The 5,842-nt window shown below is 43.1% G+C and overlaps 1 non-coding gene across 1 annotated transcript; it reads left to right on the top strand.

Moving 5' to 3' along the window:
- The first annotated feature begins 5,463 nt into the window (after positions 1 to 5,463).
- On the top strand, positions 5,464 to 5,570 carry LOC141715841 (small nucleolar RNA R71). Its single transcript, XR_012572588.1, has one exon. It is a non-coding gene; the product is annotated as a small nucleolar RNA R71 (small nucleolar RNA).
- Positions 5,571 to 5,842: the final 272 nt, after the last annotated feature.

Genomic DNA, 5,842 nt, shown 5'->3' with positions numbered 1-5,842 from the left:
TCATCGACATTGCTTCGGGCGACTCACAAAAAGCTATCCACCCCTTCTCTACAATCATAGGTAGTAACTCACCATCCCTCCCCGATGGTAAAAACCCTCTCTCCTTCAGAATCGGCTTCCCCAAAAGCCTAGTGTACTCCTCCTCCAAAACTCTGTCATTCAACCGAGGCCTTACAACAGTACCCCTCGATAAATCAGTAGTAGGGACTGTGCTGCTGCTATCAATAGTTCGTGCTCTCTTGGGTGCCATTGAATCTTGAATAAAAGTGTTTAAGAACTGAGTTTTTGTGTTTGGGAGAGAGTTTGAGTGTAGAAGGTTTGTGGGAGATATGTAGGATAGGTGTATGTATATATAAGGTGTGGATTAGGTTAAAATTAGATTAGGAGTGGGGTTGAGGGATAAAATCATGGGGTAATGGGAAAAGAAATCGTGGGTTTAATCGTGGGGTTGATTTTCTGATTTTTTTTTTTGTGAACTGTAAAAAAAATTCTGGCAGCCGACCCCTGAGCGGTCACTCAGCAAAGCTGAGCGGGCGCTCAGCTTACTGAGATCTGCTGAGCGGGCGCTCAGGGGGTTACTGGAATTTTTTTTTTCAGTCCCGTTTTTCTGATTTTTTTGTGTTTTTGGATAGGTTATTAACTTCTAAGGGTTCCTGTAACAACAAATCATGGGTTGCCTCCCACGCAACGCTTCTTTTTCGTCATTAGCTTGACGTTGCGTACCTTTCTCAAGTAGTCAATAAAATGGCACTAACCACTTCTCGGTTTGCCATGTCCCCATAGTAGTGCTTCAAATGCTGACCATTAACCTTGAATGCTTGGTCCAGATCATTCTCAAAAATTTCCACCGCTCCATTTGGAAACACAGTTTTGACAATAAAAGGTCCAGACCACCTTGATTTCAACTTCCCAGGAAAAAGCCGGAGACGAGAGTTGAATAAGAGAACTTGTTGCCCCGGCACGAATAACTTAGGATGTAGCTTCCTATCGTGCCACCTCTTCACCTTTTCCTTGTACATTTTGTTATTCTCGTACGCTTGAAGTCGGAATTCATCAAGTTCATTAAGCTGAAGCATTCTCTTCTTACTAGCTGCATCTAATTCCAGGTTCAACTTTTTCAACGCCCAGTAGGCCTTATGCTCAAACTCCGCAGGTAAATGACATCCCTTACCGTACACCAAATGAAACGGGGACATACCAAGTGGAGTTTTGTATGCTGTTCTGTAAGCCAAAACAGCTTCATCGAGCTTTAAGGACCAATCCTTCCTTGACGGAAAAACAACCTTCTCTAGAATGCGCTTGATCTCTCTGTTAGACACTTCCGCTTGACCATTTGTTTGCGGATGATAGGCAATAGCAACTCGATGATTCACATTATAATGCTGCATCATAGAAGTGAACTTACGGTTGAAGAAATGCGACCATTCATCACTTATGATTACCCGAGGTGTTCCAAACCTTGTGAAAATCTGCTTATGAAGAAAATTCAGCACTGCCTTTGCATCATTTGTCGGTAGAGCTTTGACTTCTACCCATTTTGAGACATAATCGACTGCCAGCAAGATGTACTGATTATTGCAGGATGAGATAAAAGGCCCCATGAAATCGATTCCCCAAATATCAAAGACCTCGACTTCAAGCATCACATTTAACGACATCTCATCCTTTCTCGTCAAATTTCCCACTCTTTGGCAACGATCACACCTTAAAACAAACTGATGAGCATCCTTAAACAAAGTAGGCCAGAAAAAACCTGCTTGCAGAATACGAGCTGCCGTCTTCTCACCACCATAGTGTCCACCATAAACTGTGGAGTGGCAGTCTCATAATATCCCCTCCGTCTCACAGAACGGGATACATCTCCTGATGATCTGGTCAGCTCCCTGTCTAAACAAATATGGTTCATCCCACATATACCACTTCACCTCATGCATAAACTTCTTCTTTTGAGCTGAGGTCAAATTAGGAGGCATTATATTGCTGACAAGATAGTTTACAATATCTGCAAACCATGGCTCTTCCTCCTGAACTGCGAACAACTGCTCATCCGGAAAAGATTCATTGATTAATGTCTTATCTTGTGAAGTAGACTCGGGATTCTCCAACCTAGAGAGATGGTCAGCTACTTGATTCTCAGTACCCTTTCGATCCTTGATCTCTAACTCAAATTCCTGAAGTAAGAGCACCCAACGAATGAGTCGCGGCTTCGAATCCTTCTTGGAAACCAAATAGCGAATGGCCGCATGATCAGTGAATACTGTCACTTTCGTCCCAAGCAGATAAGATCGAAATTTCTCGAAACCAAAGACTATAGCCAAGAGCTCTTTCTCTGTAGTGGTGTAGTTCATTTGGGCCCCATTTAAGGTCTTACTCGCATAGTAGACCACATGAAAGAGATTATTCTTGCGCTGCCCCAGAATTGCACCTACCACATAATCACTCGCATCACACATCACCTCAAATGGCTCTGTCCAATCTGGTGCTGTAATAACTGGTGCAGTGATCAAACTCTTCTTGAGAGTCTCGAATGCCGCCAAACATTCATCATCAAATTTGAAAGGCACATCTTTCTCAAGCAAATTGCACAACGGCTTAGATATCTTCGAAAAGTCCTTGATCAACCGCCGATAAAAACCCGCATGACAAAGAAAACTACGGATTCCTTTCACAGAAATAGGTGGTGGAAGATTTTCAATGACTCCCACCTTGGCCTTGTCCACCTCCAGACCCTTGCTAGAGACCTTATGCCCAAGAATAATGCCTTCACGCACCATAAAATGACATTTCTCCCAATTGAGCACCAAATTAGTTTCCACGCACCTTTTGAGTACGGCACGAAGATTATTCAAACATTCATCATACGAATGTCCAAAGACGGAGAAGTCGTCCATGAACACCTCGACATTATTTCCAATCATGTCAGAGAATATAGCCATCATACATCTCTGAAAAGTGGCCGGGGCACCACATAACCCAAACGAAACTCTGCGAAAAGCAAACGTGCCAAATGGACAAGTGAAGGTAGTTTTTTCCTGATCCTCTGGTGCAATACAAATCTGATTATACCCTGAATAGCCATCCAGAAGACAATAATACTCATGACCAGCCAACATGTCAAGCATCTGATCAATGAATGGAAGAGGGAAGTGATCCTTCCTCGTGGCTTTGTTCAACTTTCGATAATCCATTCATACTCTCCATCCTATAACTGTTCGAGTGGGGATGAGCTGATTCTTCTCATTTGCTACCACAGTGATACCTCCTTTCTTAGGCACACATTGTACGGGGCTCACCCAAGAACTGTCAGAAATAGGATAAATGATGCCTGCATCGAGCCATTTCAGAATTTCTTTCTTCACTACCTCCTTCATGATAGGATTAAGTCTGCGCTGTTGTTCAACAGTCGGCTTACTACCTTCCTCTAACAGAATTTTATGCATACAATATGAAGGGTTGATCCCCTTGATGTCTGCTATAGTCCATCCAATAGCTGATTTGAATTCTCTCAAAATCCTTAAGAGCTTGTCTTCCTCACTACCTGAAAGGTCAGATGCAATAATAACAGGTAAAGTAGATGCATCACCTAAAAAAGCATACCTCAAGTGTTTAGGTAATGGCTTGAGCTCCAAGGTAGGTGCTTCCTTAATTGATGGTTTGAGCTTTCCTTCAGCATTCTTGAGGTCAGAAGTACCAAGAGATTCAAACGGCATGTCCAGCTTTCGCTTCCATGGAGAAGTATTAAGATATTGTAATTGCTCGTTGCCATCTTCATCATCACTGTCAAAATCCCCAACTAAGGCCTTTTCCAATGCATCAGACATTAGCATGCGATCGAGTTCTGAAGTAACCGCAGAATCAATCACATCCACTTTTAAGCACTCCTCATCTTCTATAGGGAATTTCATGGCCTTGAACACGTTGAAGGTCACATCCTGATCTTGTACCCGCATAGTAAGTTCACCTTTCTGCACATCTATCAAGGTACGGCCAGTAGCCAAGAAAGATCTTCCCAAGATTATGAGAATCTTCTTATCTTCCTCAAAATCCAGAATAACAAAATATGCAGGAAAGAAGAGCTTATCCACCTTGACTAGCACATTCGCCACAATGCCCGTTGGGTAAGTAATAGAACGATCAGCCAATTGTAGAGACATGTATGTGGGTTTTGGATCAGGCAAATCCAACTTTTTAAAGATCGACAACGGCATCAGATTGATGTTTGCTCCCAAATCACAAAGACACTTGTCAAAAGTCAACTTGCCAATGGTGCAAGGAATGGTGAAGCTACCTGGATCTTTAAGCTTCGGAGGTAACTTTTACTGCAGAACAGCGCTGCATTCTTCAGTTAGAGCAACGGTCTCAATGTCATCCAGTTTCACCTTCCTTGAAAGAATACTTTTCATAAACTTCGCATAACTAGGCATTTGCTCCAGAGCCTCAGCGAAAGGTATATTGATGTAAAGTTTTTTGAACACCTCCAGAAACTTACCGAACTATTTATCCAGCTTTTGTTGCTGCAATCTCTTAGGAAAAGGTGGTGGAGGAGAGAGCTGTTTCTCCCCTGTATTACCCTCAGGCAGAGTGTGTTCAACAGTAGTCTTCTTTGGTTCCGCCGCTTTCTCCTTTTGCTTAGCTTCTTCATCTCTAACTTCAGCTTCTCCTTCTTTTGCCTTTTTAGCATCAGCAACTTTTCCAGACCTTAAGGTAATAGCCTTGACTTGCTCTTTAGCTTCCTTCCTTCATGGTACTTCCGTGTCACTGGGAAGTGTGCCAAGTTGACGATTGAGCACTGCATTGGCTATTTGACCGATTTGATTTTCCAAGGTCTTGATAGAAACCGCCTGACCCTTGCATAACAGCTTAAGTTCCTCAAAATCCGCACTAGTAGGTGCAGTTGCACTTCCCTGTTAAGGATATGATTGCCTTTGAGTATACTGCTGTGGTTGCTGGAATCCAGGTGGATTAAACTGTTTACTCACACCTTGCTGATATGGTGGCTGAATAGCATTCTGATTATTACCCCAGCTGAAATTTGGATGATTTCTGTTGTTAGGATGATAAGTAGCTGGCACAGGATGCTGTTGTCGCTGATAATTATTCACATACTGAACATATTCATTGATAAGAGAACACTGATCCGTAGCATGAGAACCTGCACAAAGCTCACAAACCATAGCTATTTGATTAACTCCATATGTAGCTAGAGAATCAACCTTAATCGACAGCGCCTGGAGCTGCGCTGCAATAGCAGTGGCTGCATCGACTTCCAGAATACCTGCTACCTTCCCAGGCATCATCCTCTGAGTTGGGTTTTGATGCTCATTTGCAGCCATAGTCTCGATAAGATTATAAGCCTCAGTATAGCTTTTGGCCCATAAGGCGCCTCTAGCTGCTGCATCGGGCATGGGCCGAGATTGGGCCGCCAAACCATTATAGAAACCAGTGATCACCATCCAATCAGGCATTCCATGATGTGGACACTTTCTCAACATTTCCTTGTAGCGTTCCTAAGCTTCGCATATAGATTCTGTAGGTTGCTGCGCAAACTGAGTAAGAGCACTCCTCATAGTAGCAGTCTTTGCCCTCGGATAAAACTTCACCAGAAACTTTTGCGCAAGATCTTGCCAAGTAGTGATGGACCCAGCTGGTTCATAATGTAACCAGTCCTTAGCTTTATCCCTCAGTGAGAATGGGAAAAGCCTCAGCTTGATAGCCTCATCAGTCACGCCATTATACTTGAAAGTGCTGCAGATCTCGACAAAATTCCTTATGTGCATGTTGGGATCTTCAGTCGCAGCTCCTCCAAAAGAAACAGAATTTTGCACCATCTGAATAGTGCCCG

This window comes from Apium graveolens, chromosome 3 (genome assembly GCF_009905375.1).
Source record: "Apium graveolens cultivar Ventura chromosome 3, ASM990537v1, whole genome shotgun sequence".
In the NCBI taxonomy this organism is placed as follows: domain Eukaryota; kingdom Viridiplantae; phylum Streptophyta; class Magnoliopsida; order Apiales; family Apiaceae; genus Apium; species Apium graveolens.
Note: the sequence above shows the minus strand (reverse complement) of the source record. Positions and strands in the feature narration are given on the sequence as shown.